At 45.3% G+C, this 24,044-nt stretch overlaps 1 protein-coding gene across 6 annotated transcripts in view; it reads right to left on the bottom strand.

The window, feature by feature from the left end:
• The window catches only part of GLI3 (GLI family zinc finger 3), a 277,297-nt gene that overhangs the window by 117,637 nt on the left and 135,616 nt on the right, over nt 1-24,044 (bottom strand). The gene's annotated exons all lie outside the window — the stretch shown is intronic.

Below are 24,044 nucleotides of genomic sequence, written 5' to 3'. Positions count from 1 at the left end.
CTTAACCCCAGCCCCCCTCCTGTTTCTGCCTTTCCCCAGTCCACCGCTCCGGGTTCCTGAGCTCCTGGGTGTGTGCTCTTCCTTAAAAATAGTTCCCCCGTCCCCACTTAGTCCTAGAAACTCGCACCCATTGTCTCTGAAAATAAATTACTTTTCTTAAAAAAAGTAGTAATTCACTGTAAAAACTGAAGAGTTTTAACAGATTTTATAATTAGAAGCATGAACGAAGAGTCAAGGTTTTCCCAAGTTTCAAGAAGCAAAATGAATGGATCCAAAACCCGGAGGTTTGACTCCATGGCTATGAGATGAATACGACAGCAAACATACCAGGACATGTTCTTCAAATGTGATGGGTCCACACTGGTCATGCTGGGAGCCTGCCCAGAGAGGACTGATGTGTACACCAACAAGCCTCAGAATGGCTCCCAGTTATTTCACCCTAGTGCTGGGGTAGCAGGCTCTAAAGGCGATTCCAAGGGGGGCCCTCTCCGCAGACAGGTTCTGATGGACCACTTAAGAATGCACAGAGCATCCCCACGGGGTGCAGGAGGCTGGGAGGCCATGCCAAACAAACACATTAGGAGGTGGCTGTACCCCCTGAGGTCAGCAACACCACTGTCCCAACTGGGTGGAGTGGATGATTCTTAGATGTGTGTAATGTTGAATTCAGGTGGTTTTGATTGCCTTCCCTATCCATTACTCTATTTCCAAATTTTCTTCAACAAGAAACTGCTAGAATATAAGCATAACAAACATGTTTTTAAAATTATAACACATTACTTCCCTTGTTTTGATTTTGTTGTTGCTGCCTTCAAGAATCTAAGACTATTTATGAAGAAAAAAAATCAAGTAAGACTAAAAAATGATGAGCATAGATTAATAGAAGCTCTACGGTCTACCAGGGAAGGACCCAAAGCTGTATTAATTCTACAGTTTACCACCAGATCAAGAATCTAGAAAACTTCCAAGAGGGCTATTATACTGAAAATGTCAATTACTCACTGTACTCTGTGACTGTCATAAGACTGGGGAGGAGGGGTTGGGTGGTGTGGAGAGAGGAAGGAATCACTTTGATCTTGTATCATTGTCACTGTAGTACTGTGATATACAACGACGCTGAAAATTCAACAGGTGAGGGATGACTAATGACCTGATCATTTATCACACTTTATACATTTTATGAAATCCACATAAAAATTGATTATATTTTAAGTTCACCACTTAGTACATAATATGAAAGGATGTAGGTATTATTCTTGTAATGCAAATATTGAAAGTTGATTTGCTAAGTTTGAAAGTTTAAGTTGAATCTTTATTCAGCAATGTTGGGAGCTTCATTGCTGCACATAACTCAGCCATCACGACAATTCAAAACCACTCTCTGTAGAACCAAAGATTCCATCTTACTTAACCATTTTCAAAGGAAATTATTCATCTTTCTTAAAACTACATAAAATCAAGCGGGGTCATCGTTTGCACTAGTTTGAAAGCCTGAATATACTAGTGAATGTTTCCTGACTTTAAACTTTAAAACAAACCCAAATCAATCAGATTGAAATCTGGTGAGGGTGGATGGCCATGAAATACGGGGATGGCTCTTTCTCTTCCACACCTTTGAGCTATCGCTGCTGATGCAAACCTGCATGGCCTGTAGACTTCTTACTTAATACACATCATCTGCTCTTGGAAATCAGAGAAATAAACCCACTAGATCGGGGTGTGAATTCAACATTCATAAAGTCTTAGCTACTTCCTCAGGGCATCTCACATGCACCAGTTTATGCATCTGCTTTGAGGGACATGGACAACTATGTCTGAGTTGGAAGGTATTTTCACTCCTTTACTTCATGGAGCTTGGCTGTGTTCTGCATGATGAAATTCTCTCCACCAGATAAGTGGGTGTTAACTGTACCTGGTTTTCTCTATGTGGGTGAAACTAGGAATTATGACAAAGTACAAATCCATGTTTTTCATACACATAGGGCTCAAAATGTGTTAATTTATTCCACATTTAATATATGCCTCACATACCCAGGAAGTAGCGGTCATTATCTTTTATATGAGTATTTATAGTGAAGTTCCAGTGATTACGTGTATGGAGTGAAGACCAACCAATTAACCCCATAAAATGAAAAGCGTGTACCCAACAAATATAAAATTCTCTTCCTCAAGGAAAACCTACAATGCTGTCATGAACATTTAAAAGACATTGCCACCTTCTCATTTTCGAGAAATTATTCTTTCAGGATTCAAATTCTCTCTCTCTCTCACCCTTTCTCCCTCTTTCAGAAAGAAGTAGAAGATGACCTAGTACTGCAAAAATAAATCTGAGAGGGAAATATAAAACACAATTACTGAGGCACTAAGTAGTCATTTCTCACTGTTGAGTCCATGGTGTTTTGCGAATTGAAAAGTTAATCCTGACTGAAAGTATGTGATGCATCCTATAACACTGTTTGCACCAGATGTTTATTTACGTCCCAATGAAATTTATGAATTCTGCATTCGACAATTAGGTTTAAATAAAGAACAGAAAATTAATGGATATGATCTGATTTGACCAGACATCTGGTTTTGGTTAAAGCGTTTCACTGTTTCTACATTTCCCCTCTTGATTAAATTTAAAATAACTTTTCCTGGATTGCTGAAGTCTGTGTGGACAATTACGCCTTGTGTTGGTTATTGGTAGAAATCACACCTCTTAAGCCACTTTCTGGGAAAATGCAACGGAACACCCCTCTTTCAATTCAAGACGTGCTCGACCATAGCTTGACAGGATAAATGAAGAATGAAAAGCAGTATGAGCATGTCCTGTAACATACGTGGCATCCCATGACATCAATCCTAACACGTTTCTCGAAAAACGCTCCTGAATCCTCAAATGTTGAGTACTTGCCTTGCTGGCGTCTCAGCTTGTCGTTTCTATGTGGCTCAGCAGCACATTCCATCACCGTCCCAAAATGCTGTCCAAGAAAGCCCACATGACGAGAACAGGCCCTTGTCGCCAGAGCCACCATAATTACCCAGCTCACGGGTTATTATTTACACATGAGCAGCGCAGCTGTGACGCATCATAACTCAAGCGTATGTGTAATAAGTTACCGCGCCGCAGCCATCTCCTGCCCCGGCCCTTGACAAAACACCACATGATGACTTCTCCAAAGTCAGGCAAAAACTGCTGAAGCAGAAGGAAGTGCCACAAAACCTGGCTACCTCCTATTTATCATACAATTTCCTGACTGATAGCTCCACAAACCAGCTGCTAAGTGCTGTGTACTCTACTGTCAGCAAACTAACGGGCTAAATGGAAGACAGGGAGAATAATGTGCAGAACTGGTGAAATCAATTTTACTGAGGGAATTAAAATTCTACCAGGTGGGGGTGGGTCTGCGGAGCAGTGGTAAGCAGTCAACTGTACATGCTTATGGTTGCAAAGATGATTTATTACAGACCTGCGAGAGGTTTGACTATTGTACCCGAGTCCTCTTACATGAAACGGAGATTTGAAGAGTGTGTATTCTCCCAGGCTTGAGTGGAATAGTCTTTAAACCCAATAAATACGTAATTGGCTTGACACATGTTTAAATTGAAATGCACAGCAAAAATATTTGTGCTGTGTAGAGTTGTCAGTATTCCATTTCACACTGGCTGTCACCGCGTGGAGCATTAAGGGTCTCATTAGAAATGAGAGGCATTGATTTTTAGGTCTCTTCATAACAGCCTGGGTTGATCATAAAACCTGTAGCCAGAGCATAACCGAGAAACACACTTAGAGATTTATCTCTAGTTGCATCCTTCTCCCAAGAAATAGTTTTAGTATCCTCAGGCTATAAGATCTCTTGGATGCCATCCTGGAAAACTGTCTTTTAAGGTTTGAAATTTGCATATAAAAATTACAGATTAAAAAAGAGAGATCAAAGTCCCTCGGTTAGTGCCCTGAAGGAGTAATTCACCAAATGATACTTGAATGGTCTGAAAGTGCCCCGGAAACAGTGCAAGAGTAAACTGCCAAGTGCAGAAGTCCTCGTGGGTGATTGAAATCCTGAAGTCGTCTGTACTCTGGCCTTGGAATTTACTCTACACCAGAACTAGAGATGATTTTCTTTCATTAGGGTTAGCCCTGCCTGCAGGAATGACCAGTCCCTTCAAACTCACTCAATCATCTGCCATCAGCGGGAATATCCTTAAACAGCATCCACTATGCTACAACCAAAATAACCACCCAGCGTCTAGAAAATGAAAGGTCTCAAGCAAGAGAAAGAGAGAGTAGGACAGAGAGAAAGAGAGCTCCGACTCCCAAGGAACTCACTCCAGTGAGATAGCAGAGAGGCGGCCCAGGCCTCATCACTGTCTCTTCCCACCATGGGGCTTCTCCAGTCATCACTCTCATGCCACCTGTAAGACCTTTTTCCTGGGCTCCGTGGACTGTGGGAGACTGGACGGACTCCAAACCCAGACTGACTTACTAACTCAGACAACCTGGCTATTTCTGCCTATGGATGATGTGACACCAGAAATGAGCTGATCTGCCCTCTGAGGCCACCCCAGGCAACCTGACAAGGAGGGTCTTGAGCAACGTGTCTTGAGCCAGGCAGTCTGTGGCCTGCCATGATCTGCTGTGAGTGGAATCTAACGAGTGCCACCCTACAGTGCCCCACTGTGGACGTGCTGGGCAGGATCCTCATGGCATCACCTCATGGAGTACTAGGAATCCTTTTTCTGGTCTCATAGGCATATTACATGGGGTTAGAAACTCCTCCAGAGTCATCAGAATGGGACATCTTATTTATATGATTTTCTACAGGGTCATGCAAGTTTAAAGAAGCTGTGGTTCTGGCATACTCTAGAAATCTTGTAAAAATACCCTGCATCGTCTTTTTAAAATATCTATTATTTTGTTACTTTACACAATGGCAGGAGCCTTAACTTGAAGAGTATATGCTATAGGAGGAATCTGCAGACTATCACATGTGGGCCAGCTTTTGTAAATAAAGTTATTTTTAAAGTTTTTAAAATGTTATGCGTACATAGCAGATGTATATATTTATGGGTCACATGAGCTATTTTGACACAGCATGCAAGGCATAACAATCACATCAGGGTAAATCGGGTATCCATCACCTCAAGCATTTATCCTTTGTGTTACAAACAATCCAATTATACTTTCCTCATTATTTTAAAATGCACAACCAAATTGTTTTGACTATAGTCACCGTGTTGTGCTAACAAACATTAGGTCTTACTCAACCTTTCTATTTTTTTGTACCCATTAACCATTCCCACTCCCTGCTCAGACCCCACTATCCTTTCTAGCCTCTGGTAACCATCCCTTTACCTCTATCTCTCTGAGTTCAATCATTTTAATTTTTAGCTCCCACAAATAAGTTAGATCAAGTTTGTCTTCCTGCACCTGGCTTATTTCAGTTAACATCAATGACCCACAGTTCCATCCATTTTGTTGCAAATGACAGGATTTCATTCTTCTTTATGTCTGAATAGTACTCCACTGTGTGTATGTACCACATTTTCTTTATCCATTCATCTGCTGATGGACACTTAGGTTGCCTTTAAATAAGGTTTTATTAGACCACTGCCACACTCATTTGCTTACATATTGCCTATGGATGCTTTCCCACATCAACAACAGAGCTGATCAGCTGAGACAGGGAACACATTTATTATCTGATCCTTTATGGAAAAAGGTTGACAAACCCTAAGCCAGTGTACTATGATAAAGTAATTTGCCGAAATTATTCATTTAGAAAAAACATATATCAATTTTGTATTTATTGTGTTGTTTAAGTAATAACACTAGATGTGTCAAATATTTTAAATGCACTTTCCTTATATGCCAACTTGTGTGACTGACTTAATAAAGTGTTCATATTAATCACTAATCCATAAAGACACATCTAATTTTAGCAAAACCTAACAAGTAGACAAATTCCAAGGCAAAGATAATAGATGAAATTAACCATAAAATCTAGCAAATAATAGCACAGTTAAGCATTTGAAAATTGAAGTTATCTTATACATTAAGCAAAACGAATACAAATTTACATGAAACGCTAATTAACAACAAAAAGTAAGCTATTTCTTTTCTTTTTTTTTTTTTTTGAGACGGAGTTTCACTCACGTTACCCAGGCTGGAGTGCAATGGCGCGAGCTCACCGCAACCTCCGCCTCCTGGGTTCAGGCAATTCTCCTGCCTCAGCCTCCTGAGTAGCTGGAATTACAGGCACGCACCACCATGCCCAGCTAATTTTTTGTATTTTTAGTAGAGATGGGGTTTCACCATGTTGACCAGGATGGTCTCGATCTCCTGACCTCGTGATCCACCCGCCTCGGCCTCCCAAAGTGCTGGGATTACAGGCTTGAGCCACCGCGCCCGGCCAAAAAGTAAGCTATTTCTAAAACCCAATAAGCTTTTACTCCTGGCAACTACAAGGCGGTCTTGGCTCCTGCTGTATCAACTTCCATGGACATTCCCCACTTTTCAAATAGCAAGCTTTCTAACATTTATTTTGTGTAAGCATGCAGACTATTAAATAAATTAATATTTTAGACCTAAATGCTACCCACTGCTACACTCTGGTCACACCCACAATTCCTCCTCTTTTTTAAACAGTCAGATCCCTGCTGTGCTCCTCAACACACGTATTCATGTGTTTCCTACAAGAAAATGACAAATGGTTCACGGCAAGTGAACTGACAAAAGAAACCTCTGCCTTTACTGCTTCAAATGTGTCCTTAGTCCTGAACCAACAATTGATCTCGCCCCTTTCGGGAAACTTCTAACTTCTTCTGCCAGTAAGTCTGCATGTTTCTCCAGTCAAGATCAAAGCCACTGGGTGCCCAATGGTGGAAAGAAACCACATCTACCTACTGGCTGACCAACCATAACCTTCCAAACAGAGTCTCTGGAATGTGTCTTGCCCGTGATTCCACATATATGCATCCAACATTTTTGTTGTTTTCAGCTTTCCTGCCAGGATAAGAGAAAAAATAACCACAGGGAAAGGCAGCAAAGAGAAATAAGGAAAGGTTTACAGCCATTCTAGCTGAACTGCAGAACTCTCTCAGGGAAATCACATGCAAACATATAAGGAATCGCTTAAAAGTGACAAATCCATTTACTTTGAAATATGCTAATGTCATATTTTCAGTGACAATAAATAGTTTGGAAATTAAAAAATGGAAACTAGTGACTAGTGACAAATTTTTACATCGATGACTGTATTTTTATATAACAAAATTCAAAAGTCACAGTTATAGCTCTAAAAATACACATCGGGATTCTCTTTTTTGTTTTTTTGTTTTTTTTCTTTTTGTTAGGCTGAATTTTGTTCTATTGCCCAGGCTGGAGTGCAATGGAACAGTCTCAGCCCACTGCAACATCCAACTTCCGGGTTCAAGTGATTCTCCTGCCTTAGCCTCCCAAGTAGCTGGGACTACAGGTGCCCACCACCACATCCGCCTAATTTTTATATTTTTAGTAGAGATGTGGTTTCACCATGTTGGCCAAGGTAGTCTCAAACTCCTGATCTCAAGGGATCTCTCCTTCTCAGCGCATTGGGATTCTTAACAGTTATGAAATGAAAGCAGAAGAGGAAATGTTTCTATAAAAGTGTTTGGTTATCTCAGATCTAACTACAGATACCCTAAAGTCAATAGACTCAGAAGTTTAAATTAAGCCTGGTTTAGTTAGGAAACCAACAACTGATCCACAAAGGAGAGGCCTGTAGTTATATTCTACTCAAAATAAATCCACTGCAAAAACAGCTTTTAGTGTTGCAAAATTAGCAGACGTCGGTAGTGAGATGTGAAAGCGAAATAACACAGTCCATTTTATAATAGTACACATCTTCTTAAGGAATCCTCTTGACAACCCTAAATAAGCATTTCCAAAGTGTTATCATTTTTCTCCTAAGTCTTGTTTCTCTCTAAGTTCTATTATCAAGACAATCCTGAGAACTAAGAAGGGAAAATTTTATTACTACTCAAAAAAAGCTAAATGATCTACCCAGTGTTGCATAAAACTATGGGCTTATGGTGCAAATTTGGTGCTCTTTCTATTCCAATACCAGAGCACATCAGACTTGGCACTTCAAACATGATTCCTGCCAGGGTGAGGAAACCCAGGTACCTTCATGAACTGTCAATCCTGCTTGGGAGGCAGCAGCCCCAAGGAGCTCTCAGGCAACACAAACACAGGTCCGCCAGAGATTGCCAGGGCTCAGGTTCAGCCTATCAAGAGGTTTACCCATCTTCACAGTTGCACAAGAGAGAATGCTGCCACCAATCATAAAGAATCACTTCCGGAAATGTTTGGAAGTCCCTGGAAGACCAGCAGTATTTCAAGAGTGTTCTGGCTGGCAACTTTGTGGCAATTAAGAAAAGAATAAGGAACATTCATTTTGCCCAAAACCAGACAAGAAGCTCTGAAGGATTATTGACTCTGCTCCTTTTATCTGGACCATCCACTCCATCTGTAGCTCCTGTCAATCAACAACGAAAGGTCTTCCAAGGTTTGCCCCGTAAGTAGTAATTAAAAATAATATAAAACAATCATGATGAGCACAAGGGCAATTTACTGAATAATGCATGTCAGACACATGCAATGCCTTTTAGACTCACCTCATTTATCTCTTCCTGTGGCCTGATCCTGAGAAACAGGTAGTATTCGTATGCCCATTCTTATGGATGGAGAAATTGTCTTTCTCCAGTGTTACATGGGGAGACAGTAGTAGAGCTGCGTGTCTTCTTTACTTCAGAAACAGGGCTCTTAAGACATTCTACTTTCTCACATAACAATGTCAGAGTTAAGGCTTTTTGTCATCTCTTATCTAAATTATACTCTCCACACCAGCATCCCTAAATCCCAGTCTGAACCATATCCCTCCCCTCTCTCATGGGAGGGGATCTATCCTCTCATGTGTAGTGGCCCAGGATAGCCTGCCCACTCCAGCCCACGCTCTTCACCGTGAATCTCAGGCCCCAGCCACCAAGCTCTGTCCAGGACACCTCTCCATCCATGAGTCAGTGCCCTCTCAGGCACCATGCACTTCACGGCTTACGGTGTCCCCTCAGTTGAGGACAAATTCCCTCTTACCCAAGTCTTACCCCTTCTTCAAGACTCAATGCAAACACTACCCCCTTCATAAGGCTTCCCAGGGGCTCCATGGGATCACACACTTCTTCCTCCCTTCTCCATAATTCAGGTTGGCCGGAACCGGTACTTGGACCCGCATTGCATTCTCCCCACTTCCTCTCTCTCTGAAGGCCTTGTGCCCATCCTCAGTGCTCTCCCTCCGACAGCCACACATTTACTGAATACGGAGCTTATACAAGCACAGCTGTGGGGGCGAGCACACCATGCTGCCTTTCCTGCCAGGCAACGTCGGGGTGAGTACACCTGCTGGGTGCACACACTGCCAGGTCAGAGCTGTTTTCTTTCCCTCCCAAGAGGTCTGGGGTGTGAGGGCAGTGGAGGCTCACTTATCCATGTATGCCCAGCAGGAACTCAACAAACGTCTGTTCTAGGAAAGGTGAACAGGGCGAGGAAAGACATGAAAGGAAACTGAGGCCATGCAATGACATTGGTGGACCAGGCCAGCCATCCCTCCTAGAAACTACAGGACACTTCCATCTACCTAAGGGGCCTCCAATAACAGGCAAAATGAGGGGAACCCACAGGTATGGTCTGCCTCTTTGGAATCCTCCCTGTGCGGGTGTTTGAATGCTTCCCATGTTCAGAGCACGCACAGGGCCAAGGCCCAGCAGATGCCTGCACATGCTGAGCCAAATCCTAGCACTCCGAAGAACAGTTTCCAGCCTGACCAGGCTGCCTGCCTTCTGCTGGGCAGTGAGTAACTTCAAGTGGGCGCCTCACCCCTCTACCCCATGCCACCACCTCTAAGACAGGACAGACACTGGTGGGCACTCAGCAATCACATTCCTGGTTGGGACCTTTCCAAGACTCAGAATGCCCTTTCTCATCAGGGAAACACTGATGGCTCTGGTGAATTCAGGATATTTGATCGGGCTACTAACACCCATATGGAAAAAGCTCTTTGACACAAAAGGTTGGAGGTCAAAAGTTTAAAAGCTCATGACAGAAATGACAGGGGCCCCTTTGCCCCCACCACCACCTACTTTTTTTTTTCAATAACATCAAACACTCTGGCATGTACTTACTGCTATTACTGTTACACTTTGGAATCCACTGAAATTCCAGCATGTTTATTGGACACTGGAAACATCAAAAGGCTCCCCTTTCTTGTCCCTCCAACTCTGAACCCTCACTGTCTAAGAAGCATCATTGTTTGCAGAAAGACACAAAGCTTTTAAGCAAAGAGTTTGTTTTAAGGGTTTCTTTCACTATGACTGTAAAACAATAAAGTACACGAAGTGGCTTCCTTGCAAGGATGAGCAAGAAAAGGAGAGAAAAGGGAGAGAATCCCTCACTGCTTAGGAAGAAAAAAAAATCCCCTCCACATGTCTTGGTTCATGAGAATGCAAGAAGAAAACATTCCCCATTTTTCTTCTGTTTCTCCTGTCTCTGCAACCCTATGTTAGCCACAAGGTGCACATTTTATACACACCTCAAAAGACACTGGCTACGTGAGCATCTATCAGATGGTATCATCTGAAGGAGTCTGAAATACCTTTCTTCTTTAGAATGCCTTCTCAAGTCCACCGTCCACTCTGCAGCTACCTCACACTCATTCCTGGATGTGAGGTGAAAAGTCCCACAGCCGCCTGCAGGCTGGTTCAGAACGACTCCAAGCTCCACTTTCTGAAGTTCTAACTAGTGGCTTCCTCTCTTGCTGGCTACGCTGCCCTTTCTCGCTATCTCATCTGGCTTCCTATCTTGATTCTTAGATTGATTCTAGTTGGAATGTTGAATGAATTTCAGATTATCTCTGACCTACCGCCCCTTAAAGTACCTGCTCCTATGGTAATGCCTTGGATGTCTAATCTATGCTGTAGGCAAGAGGCACCTTGCCTGGGCCCCCAAGCCCACCATGCCCATAAAAGGGAGAGGCCACTCATTTCCCACTCTTTCCCTCCATGATTCCTATAGTCCAGACAAGCTAATATGCTCACACCCCAGAGGAATTCAGTTTGCCAACGTTCTGCTTTAGGACTGGGGACGATGATAGGCTTTGGGATGTCAACAAACCTATTCAGCTGGGCTCCGTTGGGGACTCTCCTCCCTGGGGAGGCAGTGGTCCTGAGGCTGCTATCACTGAGCTCAGGTGGCTGGCTGGCTGCTGCCCATGCTTCCTGGAGGCCTCTAGCTCTCTTGCCCACTTTCCCTTCTGCAGCCTCAGAGGGTGATCTTATTGGCTCTTCATATGGACTCAGCAGCTGCTCACCTTGTCTAAAAAGGCTCAGGCTCTAATGGGATCTCCATCTGAGTCCTCTGTTCCCTCTCTCCAAAGTGACCCCTGGCTTCTAGACCAAATGCATGGGGCTCAGTCTTTACAAACTACATGTGGTAGGTATCTGATGTCAATGATGTCCATGTGCTCCAAGGACCCTTCGGGACAGAGAACATGGTCTATTTCCGGAGTCTCCATTTACACCTTGTATGCCTAGGTCCACTCCTCCAGCCCTAAGGTCTACAGCCTTGACACATGGACATGTAATAGTGGACACACTCACACAAAGATGACCTCAATCTGCACTTCCTCAATGAGTTTCCACTAGTCAGAGGGTGTGGCCGACACTCATTTCTAGAGTGCAAGATTTCTTCTCATACTTCTTCGCTGTTTGCAAGTGTTACTAAAGACTTGAAGCATGGTAATATGAGATTTAAACAAAGCATTTAAAACAAAGCATGGATTTAATAACTGACACGAGGCAACAGACCAAATTGATGGCAACCTACTGGTCATCCTGACACCAATATATACTTGTACAAAATTTATCACCCTCAGTATGAATCCTTAGGAAAGTCATCCTTTCTACTGAGTTTCCCCTTCTCCAAAATCAGGAGAAGACCAAACACTCAGCACACTGAATGATGCATGCTGTGATCCTTGGCTGGGTATACCTTTCCCAAGGTGATCTGTCTGCTCTCCATTTCACCCAAGGCAGCAGAAAAGACATATTTATACAAACAAATTGCAATAATCACAATAGCCATAATAGAAATTTGCATTCATTCATAAAATAAGGCCAGTAAGACTTGACTCTATTGACTCCACAAAGTTGTTAAAGGCCCCAGCTGACAATAGGTGAAGATGGTTCATAAATTCCAAATAACAGTTATGCATCTCTTAATAATGGGATGCATTCTAAGAAACGTGTCCTTAGGTGACTGTGTCATTGTGTGAACACCAAGGAGTGCACTTACACAAAGCTCGATGGTGGAGCCTACCACACACCCATGCTATATGGCACAGCCTATGGCATGTAGGCTATAATGGTACGGTAGCCATGTCCCCATACTGAATTCTTTAGGCAATTGTAACGCAATGACAAATATTTGTATATCTAAACACAGAAAAGTTACAGTAAAAATATGGCATAAAAGATTTAAAAAATGCTACACCTGTATAAAGCACTGACCATGAATGGAGCTTGTAGGACTGGAAGTGGCTCTGAATGAGTCAGTGTGTGAGTGGTGAATGAATGTGAAAACCTAAGACATTCCTGTACACTACTATTGACTTTATAAACACTCCACACTTGGGCTACACTGAATTTATGAAAAATAAAGTGACTGTACTATGACATTATGATAACCACAATGTCACTAGGTGATAGGAATTCTTGAGCTCCATTATAATCTTATGGGACCACGGTCTTACATCAGTCAGTCCTTGACCTGAATATCCTTCGGCAGCACATGACTGTACCCACGTTTAATAAGTCACTGTCCCTTCTAAGTACTTCTTCCCCAGCATCAACATCCAAGTTACCATGAGAGTCAACAACTTTATGTGGGTATCTTCAGCTTCACAACTAATCTGAAGGTTCAGGCCATGCTTTTCTCTTGCTCTCAAGCCTTCTCTGATCATAAGACCCAAGAAAAGTCCTCCATATCTCTGTCCCTAAAGTCTGTGGTAAGGACCTCACTCTGTCTCCTGAACTTCACAATAGACATACACTGTCCTCAGCTTAGCTGTCAGGGGAAAGAAAAAACGTTATAGCTACAAATATGCTCAAAAAAGAACTGACTATCACAGCCAGGCGCAGTGGCTCATGCCTGCAATCCTAGCACTTTGGAAGGTCAAGGCAGGCAGATCACAAGGTCAAGAGCTCAAGACTAGCCTGGCCAAGATGATGAAACCCTGTCTCTACTGAAAATACAAAAAAAAGTTAGCCAGGCATGGTGGCTTGTGCCTGTAGTCCTAGGTGCTCGGGAGGCTGAGGCAGGAGAATTACTTGAATCCAACAATGGGAGGTTGCAGTGAGCCAGGATCATGCCATTGCATTCCAGCCTGGGTGACAGAGTGAGACTCCGTCTCAAAAAAAAAAAAAAAAAAGAACTATCACTTACTGAGCACTCACATGTGCTAAGGACTACCCTAAACACTCTTCATATATTTTCTTGTTTATACTACATGACAACCCATAGAACTAAGTATTCATATCCTATTTTGCAAACGAGAAAATGGGGATAGAGAAGGCAAGAAGTTAAAGTCTCTCAGTTAGAAACTGACAAAGCTTGGCCTCAAGTTCAGATCTGCCTGATTACAGAGCTCTGGAAGCTACAGAAGGGCCAACCACCTAGGCGTGGAACCTGTGCAGCCCCTGGGCCTGCGCTCAGAAGAGTGTGAGCATGGTTTAACGTTATAAAATAGCCATCTTGAAATTCTTAGTAATTTTTCAACAGGGCCCCCCCCCATTTTCTTTTTGCACTGGGCCCCACAAACTATGGAGCTGGTCCTGAGTGCAACTATCTTTCCCACACAAGTATTCTCACTTCCAACCTTCTCGGCTTCACCCTTGCTGACAGCAAAAGCTAGAAGCTGCTAACAACAGACATTGTCATGGGTGCACTGGGTTATCACATACATCCCACCCTCACTGCCCAGGTCTCAGTCCCCTACTTTACCGTAACCCTGCCTCAGGCTTACAGACTTTGGTCCCCGTGCACCAGTCCCTCAGACACTTCTCCCAGGTACCAGGGACCCAGCCCAGCAGGCAGCAGGCCCCTAGCCAGGCCAGATCAGAGAGGGCACAGGCCAGACATCAACCGCAGGATGACGCTCTCTTGCTGCCACTGGGGCCTGCCCCCATTGCTCACACAGTGGCCATCCACCGGCCCACTGTCCTGAGGGCTAATTGGGCTTGTTTTAATCAAGAACGAATACAGCAGAAGTTCCTCCACACATAAATAAATCACAATTACTAACTGCAAGAATCTAGCGGCTCTCTTCTCTCCTCGTGGCTGCTGCAGAGAAATTCCCAGGCCAGCCAGGACTAGCACAAAAGCCCCAGACTGGGCTGCAGCAATATCCGCTCACCCGGCTCAGTTTATTATTTAAACAGTTCCTTAACGACTCTTCCCCGGAGGTGAGTGAGGCCAAACTGTTTTCCCTTCCTCCACAAAGCAGATATGCATGGCTTATTTGAATGTCTCCAACATTTACTTTAGTCCCTGGTTAAATACCTTCTACTGCAGAGTCAAACAGTTCACTTCATTAGAAAGGCAAACAATTTAGCAAGAGAATACCACCAGCACTTGAGGGGAACCAAGCTGGGCCTGGAAGCCCTCTGCCAGGGAAGTAGGGCCTGTGCCGGCCCAGGCAACAGTGCATGGAGCTCACTTCAAAAGCCTTTGCACAAATACTTCACACATTCACTGGTAATTAACAGATAACCCCGAAGAGATTATCTGCCCTGCGGCCAAGGACCCTGGAGGATTATCCACACCACCCGGGCAGGAGAAGGCAGAGCCCAAGAGCACACCTTTTTCTCTGCAAGTGCAAGCGGAGAAAGTCATCTGAGAAAACACCAAAGTGAGCAGCTACACCTCCCCCTACACCGGTGAAAATAACAAAGCAACACCTCATTGAGATAATTATTCATTGAAGCGACCGCAGCAAGTTGTGCCTGAGAAAAACACAAGGACGGGAGCAGCAAAAGGACACAGGGATAGAAAGTTCAAGACAAGAGCCAGAGCAGGAGCACAGAGCCCGGGGTGCGCTATCAGGATTCCAGCTCAGAAGTGGAGACAACTGTTTCCAACAAAGACGTGGGGCACGCTGAAAACTCTGGGGAGCTGACCATGAGCAAGTTAAAGTCTGGGCTCCATTGAGATTTGAAGCCATCTGTCACACAGCAGGCAAGCCCCGACTCAGCCCAGTGGGCACCGCACTGCTCTGGCTTTTATCTTAGAACCGCAGGAGGAATGCACCAGGGTCAGCCCCTTGGTTGACCAACAGATGCCAGGTCATACCTATCCATCCAGGAAACAGGATATGGGGCTCATCTTTTATTTTATTTTTATTCATTTATTTATTTTGAGGCAGAATCTTGCTCTGTGGCCCAGGCTGGCATGCAGTGGTGCAATCTCAGCTCACCACAACCTCCGCCTTCCAGGTTCAAGCGATTCTCCTGCCTCAGCCAGACTCCCAAGTAGCTGGGATCACAGGCACCCGCTACCACGCCTGGCTAATTTTTGTATTTTTAGCAGAGACGGGGTTTCACCATGTTGACCAGGCTGGTCTCAAACTTCTGACCTCAGGTGATCCACTTGCCTTGGCCTCCCAAAGTGCTGGGATTACAGGTGTGAGCCACCGCGCCCGGCTCCGGGCTCATGTTAAAAACAGAAGGGTTCCCCTCTCTTTTCTGTGTCAAAAACACATATACCCACCACTGCTGTCCTCCACAATATACAAGTATCACAATAGTAGACAGTAACATCTAATAAAAATGGGGTGGGTGGTGCAGCTCTTTCTATTACACTTAAATTTGGGGTTTCACCCATGCTGTGGTTGTTCTGGACAGGGTCAGGTTAAACAATTTCAGTGCTTATGGTTCTTAAGAATTTGGTAAACCTCAAATGCCAACTGCAATAAATCATAGAAGTCTCTATGACAGCTATAAATCACTCGTGAAATTTAATACTGTCATGAAGAGTAATTAAATGCTAATGTAACAAATTTACAACAGGGAAAAAAAAAAAAACACATTAATGGGGAATCTTAAGAATTAGAGAACACTCCTGTATGGGAGCTTTCAGAAAAATCTTTGTCCCCAAAGAATAAAGACTGTTTTCTTATCCAAAGCCAGAGGTCATCAGGAGGTGAAAATCAGGAAAGGGCCACATTCCCCAAATCAGGACTGAGCACTAAAGTCCAACTCCCTTCTTCAATGCAGAAAAACGAGACAAAAAACTGACTTTCATTCTGCATTATCCTATTAAGGAAACACAAAGGAAGGACGCCAAAGTCAAGCAGGAGACCAGGAGAGGTCAGTGCCCAAGAGGGGTCTTGGGTTTAAAGGAGGTTTCAGGAAGGAGTCACAGTGGCTCTCTCAAGGTCACTACCTCACTTGCATTGCCCGCCCTTCAAATCACTGCTGGGTTGATACACAGCTGTTCTTATCTCTTCAACGATGCTGACTCTTAAAGTTTAGATAGGACAACTGGAACTAGGAATTCTGTTCTGGGCTGCTTCAGTCCTAACACCTCAGCACTCAGTAAATAGTTGCTCAACACAGGAACAAGTCAAAACCAATTCACTGGGCTGAGTGCAATGGCTCACGCCTATAATCCCAGCACTTTGGGAGGCTGAGGCAGATGGATCACTCGAGCTCAGGAGTTCGAGACCGGCCTGGCCAACATGGGGAAACCTTGTCTCCACTAAAAATACAAAAATATTAGGGAGTGGCGGCAGGTGCCTGTAGTCCCAGCTACTCAAGAGGCTGAGGCAGGAGAACTGCTTGAACTCGGGAGGCAAAGGTTGCAGTGAGCCAAGATTGAACCACTGCACTCCAGCCTGGGTAACAAGGTGAGACTCTGTCTAAAAATATATATAAAATAAAAATAAATAAATAAAAATTCACTCTACAAATTTATCCAGCACTGCCAGGCCCCAGGCCCCAGGCCCCGTGGATTTCAAGAGCCTAACAAGCAGGTTGCTCCAAAAAGCCCCAGTGGGGAGGGAAGCACATGGACCAATGAGTCACAAAGCCACCCACAAGCACAACAGCTCAAAAGCCTCCCAGGTCCAAAGACCGCACATGAGAGAGCAGTGGTCAGAGGACCAGGTAGGGGAGGGATGAGGGTCAGAGGAACCTTCTCTCCTCGAGGAAAAGCCTAGCTCAGAAAGATGACCAGGAGGGTGGAGAAAGAACAGCACAGACAGGCACAGCCTGCTCGGAGGCAAGGGTGTGCTTGGTGACCCCAAAACAGCTCAGTGTTGCTTTCTAGCAGTGGTCCCCCAACTAGACCTTGCCTCCAAGTTCCTGCAGAGCTTTTTTAAATGAAGACTGTTAGGCTCCACGCCAGCAGTTTCTGACTCAGTAGGCCTGGGGTGGGGCCTGAGAATTTGCATTCCTAGTAAGCTCCCAGGTGAGGCTACTGCTGCTGGAGACCCTCCAAGCACCAGGGAAGTGTGGAAGATGTTGAGGCCGGGCCTGCGAGGGGCTCCAGAGAGCCGGGAAGGCTCAGTAGGAGACCGGAATGATCAGACACACCTTTCGGAAATATTACTTTCGTGGTAACAACGTGGAGAATGAGTTGGAATGGAATGAAATTAAGGTGGGGAGCAAGAGATGTAACAACTCAAAAAAATCAAGGCAGGGCAGTGGGGAATGGAGATGAATGGGGTGGAGGAGGGGCTCTGGGTGAAGTAGAAGAAAAGGATAAAGGAGATGGGTGAGAAGAGAAAGATGGAAGCTGGGCTGACACCAAGGTTCTGGCCCAGGTGAGTGTTAATGGTGGTCGTGGGACCAAGGCAGGAACAGAGAAGGAAGCAGGAGAGGACACAAGAGAAGGGAGGAGAACGCACTGATTCAGCCTGAGATGGGTGGGGTTTGAGGTGACCACCACAGTCAGGCTCCTGGTAGATGTCGGGAGGGAGATGGGATTTGAAAGCCAAGTCTAGCCTGGAGATGGAGACAGGAGAGGCGACACAGGTATGGATGGTGACATCACAGTGACTGAAATCTCCAGGGAAGGCGCAGAAGGACAAGAGGACACCTGGAGAGAGGCTGGCAGTTAAGGGATGAGCGGAGGAAGCAGAGTTGTGCAGAGGAAGCAGAGGAAATAGCAGAGACACAGGACAACCACCAGCCAGGGGCATCTGAGGGCCCAGAGAGAGGAGGCAGTTTCAAGCAAGATGCACAAACTTTGGGAGGCAGGGTGTGTGCACTGCAAGGAGCTGAGTGGTAGAGAAGCCAGGGTGAACCCTGTGGGGCACTCCAGGGTGTGTGGCTGCAAACAGAGAAGACAGGGCGGCAGCTAGAGAAGACCCAAGGCCAGGAGCTCTGTGTGGGCTCTGTTTATGGGTAAAAGGCACTGGAGCCACTGAAACAGAGGGAGAATGAAGTGAGAGAGGAGAGTAGCAATAAAGTCAGGGTCCCTAGAACCCAGAATAGGATGTAGGTTAGCTCAGACTGGCTTCCCCAGAAATGGAGAGGGAAGGGATAGTATAGGAAGGGGCTGGCTTTTAAGAGCATCCAGTGTCAAGTAAAGCACCTGATCTGGTCCCACCTCTAAACAACAGGCTCACAGGGGAAACTTCAAACTGGCAGCATTCCTGAGTCAGGGGCCATGGTTTAAAAGGGAAGCAGGGTGGCTGGGCGCCGAGGCTCACACCTATAATCCCAGAACTTTGGGAGGGCAAGGTGGGCAGATCACCTGAGGCTGGGACTTCAAGACCAGTCTAACCAATGTGAAGAAACCCCATCTCTACTAAAAATACAAAATTTGCCAGGCATGGTGGTGCATGCCTGTAATCCCAGCTACTTGGGAGGCTGAGGCAAGAGAATTGCTTGACCTGGGAGGTGGGGACTGCAGTGAGCTGAGATGGCACCACTGCACTCCAGCCTGGGCAACAAAAGCAAAACTCCATCTCAAAAAAAAAAAAAAAACAGGGAGCAGGGTACAGGGCATTCCTTTTTGGAGTTTCAGCCTGAAGGATGCATTCAGAGTGGTCACACCTTTGCTGCCCACTGGCAAGGAGAACTGCTGAGATCCTCCAAGACCAGGTGTTCAGGGTCCCTCCAGACTCCTGAACCTCCCCTGTGCTGCCTTAAACATCCACATCCCTCTCTGCCTGGAGACGGGGAAGGAAGAGACTCCACAGCCAAGTCAGCATGGAGAGTAAGCAGCAAGGGCCAGAGAACTCTGCCATGGAAATCAGCCACGCAACCAGACTCCAGCCAGGGAGCGCCAAGGGCCAGGTGCCACCAAAGATAGCTTATCTCAAAAGACTGCTAAGTAAAAGTTGGATGTGATTGTGGGGGTTGGGGGACACTTGGAGGCTGGGCTGCAGTGACCAGGCCAAGCCAGGTTTTACAAGTTTGCAGCAGCTGCGGTTGCTCTGCGGCCAGCCTAGGGGATGTTTAATAAAAAGCTGTGCTCAATTTCACCCCCTTCACGTCCCTGAATTCAGTCTCTTTATTTATAGCCCCAGACTAGGCATGCTGTGGGAAATCAGAGGGGCTGGGAAAAGGAGAGGGAAAGGAGACAGGCAGAGACAGAAAGAGTTAACAGGCAACAGCTTTTAAAGGGTAAAGCGTTTCAGAAACAGAGAATTCACTGGCATTCCCTGCTGCTTTTATTGCTTTCGCTCAACAGCTGGAGAAATTGTTTGATCAAAATATTTGTATTATTGTGTTTAAGTGAAATGACATATGACAGCTCATTATCCCAAACTCAGAATTCCCACAGCATCTGTCACAGCCACCCTATTAGAGACAGTTGCTCCCCCTGGAAGATGGAGGGGCAAGGGGCGGGAGATATGAGACGGGAAGCAGCAGGCATCAGACCCCAGACGGTCTCAGCCTCACAAGCCCAGGCCCAGGCTCCGGTTAAGCACAGGGGGTGCTGCTGGAGGGAGACACAGGTGATGCCTGGGGCCTACCCCAGGAGCCCTCCTCCCCTGGACGCCAGCAGCCTGCCAGGGGCATGGGACTCGGCGGGGGCTCTCGTGTCCAAGGAAATGGCTGGGATCGCCCCTCTTAGACATTACTCGGCAAACAGCACTTACTGATCTAAAATTTAACAAAATACCTCTCTCGAGCCTTCATTCTTTGAAAGAAGAAAAAATAACTTTTTAAAAATGATCATGCCATTTTCTCTATTCCGAAGTGAGTAAAGGTGAAATTCTGCAGAACTTGGCTTTATGAGGCTGCGTTCCTCTCCACGACAACCTCGGAGTAAGGGCCTCAGTTCTGCTCAGGCCACGTCCTTCTCCAATACCCCTAGTGGACAGATATCAGGGTATATGTTCTGTACCAGACATGCCACGGAGGGAAAATCATCTATCGGCTGCTTCCTGTGTGCCTAGCCCCTTTCTGAGAACTCACTGGCTTTATTCAAATCCCACGATAATCCCAGGAGACACGGGGTATTATCTCCTCTTTGCATATCAGGAGATTATGCTCACAGAGGTTAAGCAATAAGCCCAATCTCTCACAGCTAAAACGTGGAAGAGTGAGCACCTAAAGCCACAGCGTTGAGTCCCTAAAGCAAATACGTTTTCCACAGCCTGCAGGTGGGACCACAGAGAGAAATGTGAAGACGAGTGCTCCGGGGCCATGGGAAGGCAGGAATCGATGTGGATGTACTTGTACATGCCCTCCTCCTCATATGTGGAACAAATCCTCATTCTTAGACCATATAAAAGTTTGTTTTTATTCCCATCTCTCTGTCTCTATGTAATGTACTAAAAAGTGATTCATACTACCCGAAAAAGATGCTCTATATGTTAGCCTCATGCCAGCCATTTCCAAATAAAACCTCGGGAGCCTTCCCTCTTGACGTTTCTGAGTCCCGATTTCCTCACCTATAGGATCAAGGAGGTGATGTGTTTCTGCTTCATGGGGCTCTTACGCAATGTACAGCAAAGGGCTCTGAAACAGTTCCCCAGGATAACCTTGTACACACCACTCCGTGTCTCTGAACATCCATTGTCTCAGGTGTAAAACCTGCCATACCATCCACTGATCATTTTAGGAAACCAAAGCAAAATATGATCGTGTTTATAAATGTGCTTCGTAAGCTGGAAAGTGCTGCATCAATTTAGGATATCATCCACCCTATCATTTGGAACCACATGCCTCATCTCTAGCAGTGCTTTTTACCCCAGTTACAAATGTCCCTTATTCCCCAGTGGGTCAGATTGTTCAGCTACCCCAAGAGAAATCTGAAATAAAATGGGGCCAATGTAGAACTCTCTTTATCCTGCTTGACTACAGAAAGGATGGATCACAAATGTCACAACCCAATTCCTATGTATTCTCTCAAAGTGTTTTGAGGCTGAAATACATAAGCTTGAGTGGATAGAAGAGGTGACACCTGTGGGTGATCCTGGGACTCTAACAGTAGGACATCCAAAAGGAAAAGCTGTTGCCAGTCATTGAGGGATACATCTGCCCTAAGAATGGCTCTATCCCCTGCTGTCTCTCCTGTGCCAGGGAGAGGGTGGTGATATCAAGGAGTACAACTTACCAAGGCTGAGCGAGTTCTGCCCAGGGACTTCACGCTCTGCCCCCTTCCCTACTATCCACATAGGAATCCCTGGACATGCCATTTTCAGGGCAACCAGTTGCTACATTGACAGTAACTTGACAGGTCTGACCAGGTTAAGGCCAAAACTTAGGGTTAGGAAATACAAATGCAAGCGAAGGTTTCACATTCTCCCAATAATGCTTCACTTTGAATGATTACTTCCTTTGAATTCAACACCATCTCCCACACATGCTGTTTTTATAACTTTTCAGCAATCCACCAACCAATCAGTGACGCATTCAATCAATATGCTCTCAAGAGGTTTTTTTTTTAGTTAATTGTAAACATATTTGTTATTGACTAGATTTGTTTTTCTCTGTAACTTTAAATTTTTGTGCAATGAACATATGATATTTATTTATTTTCAGAGATAGGCTTTTTAAAAATTTTTTGGTTTTTGAGATAGGATTCTCACTCTGTTGCCCAGGCTGGAGTGCAATGGCGTGATCTTGGCTCACTGCAACCTCTGCCTCCCGGGTTCAAGTGATTCTCCTGCCTCAGCCTCCTGAGTAGCTGGGACTACAGGCGCGCCCCACCACACCCAGCTTATTTTTTGTATTTTTAGTATAAATGGGGTTTCACTGTGTTAGCCAGGATGGTCTCCATCTCCTTACCTCATGATCCGCCCACCTCGGCCTCCCAAAATGCTGGGATTACAAGCGTGAGCCACTGCACCCGGCCGTAGTTATATTTAGAGACAGGGTCTCGCTCTGTTGCCAAGGACTACAGAGGTGTGATCACAGCTCACAGCCGCTGTGACCTCCTGAGCTCAAGTGATTCTCCTGAGTACCTGGGATGACAGGCGCTCACCACCATACCTGGCTAATTAAGAAATATATATTTGTAGAGACAGGGTCTTTTTATGTTGCCCAGGCTAGTCCCATACTTCTGGCCTCAAGTGACCCTCCCACATGGGATTACGGGCATAAGCCACTGCATCCAGCCATGATATTTTAAATATAAGACAAAACACACTTTGAAAACAGTCTGACATTCTAGAAGCCTCTTTGACAGCACGCTCATGCCAAAGTATTTTCTCTCCATGAGGATCATGGTCACGTTAGTGCCAATCCATCTCTTTCTCTGTAACCAGCATCAACATGTCTTTGTAATGGAGAACTCCCTACTGGATGATGTGTTTATGAAGTCTGTGTCATCCTCATCAAGTCTAAACATAGGCAGCTTTTTCAAAGCAAGTGGGTAGTTAACATGCCAAGTCAATCAACACCAGTATCCCCCGCCCCTAAGCCCAGTGTTTTCTCACGGAGCTAAAAACAAAGATTTGGGAGCTGCCCGGTGCAGTCAGAGCACAGATTAAGGCACTTGGTGACTGTGAAAGCCCAGCAGTATGTGCCCACCTTCCATGCTGGGGAAGGAGGAAGCCACAGCTGCCTGGCGCAGGGGTTAAACTGTGTCCCCTTAAAAGATATGTTGAAACCCTCACATCTGGTATGTGTAAATGTGAACATATTTGGAAACAGGGTCTTTGGAGAAGTAATCAGGTTAGATGAGTTCATTAGGATGGGCCCTAGATCAATATTCCTAGTGTCTTTACAAGAAGGGATTTATGGCTGGGCACAGTGGCTCATACCTGTAATCCCAGCACTTTGCGAGGCCGAGGCAGGCAGGTCGCTTGAGCTCAGGAGTTAGAGACCAACCTGCATAACACAGTAAAACCCTGTCTCTACAAACATATGAAAAAATAGCCAGGCATGGTGGTGCACACCTGTAGTCTCAGCTACTTGGGAGGCTGAGGTGGCAGGATCACTTGAGGCCAGGGGGCGGAGGTTGCATTGAGCTGTGAATGAACCACTGCACTCCAGCCTGGGTGACAGAGCAAGACTCTCTTTAAAAAAAAAAAAAAAAAAAAAGGAAGAAGATTTGCACATAGACACACCACAGGAAGACAGCCATGGAAGAGAGGGAGAAAGTGATGCTCCCATGAGGTAAGGATTGCCTGGGGCTCCCAGAAGCTGAAAGAGGCAAGGAAGGATACTCTTGTAAGATTTCAGAGGGAGGACAGCCCTACCAACACCTTGATTTTGAACTTTCAGCTTCCAGAACTGACAGATAATCCATTTCTGTTGTTTTGAGCCCCTAGTCTGTGGTACCTTGTTTTGGCAGTGCTGAAACACTGGGATTTCTTACAATTTTGTTTTAGGAAGGCCGTCCTACACCAGTGACTTTTGAAAAGGCTACATCCTCTTCTCCTGTGAGTAAGAGTTGCAGTAAATATTGACAAGAAACCAAGAACATCACGACCCTCAGAAGATCTGAGAAAAGTGTGTGCAGTATGGCTTTTGTCATTATTTGGCTGTGAAGCATCTATCCCTTCTTCCCA

The sequence above is a fragment of the Sapajus apella genome, unplaced genomic scaffold (genome assembly GCF_009761245.1).
Source record: "Sapajus apella isolate SASKATOON/1434 unplaced genomic scaffold, GSC_monkey_1.0 scaffold54, whole genome shotgun sequence".
In the NCBI taxonomy this organism is placed as follows: domain Eukaryota; kingdom Metazoa; phylum Chordata; class Mammalia; order Primates; family Cebidae; genus Sapajus; species Sapajus apella.
The sequence above is the reverse complement of the archived record's forward strand: the minus strand, read 5'-3'. Positions and strand labels throughout refer to the sequence as shown.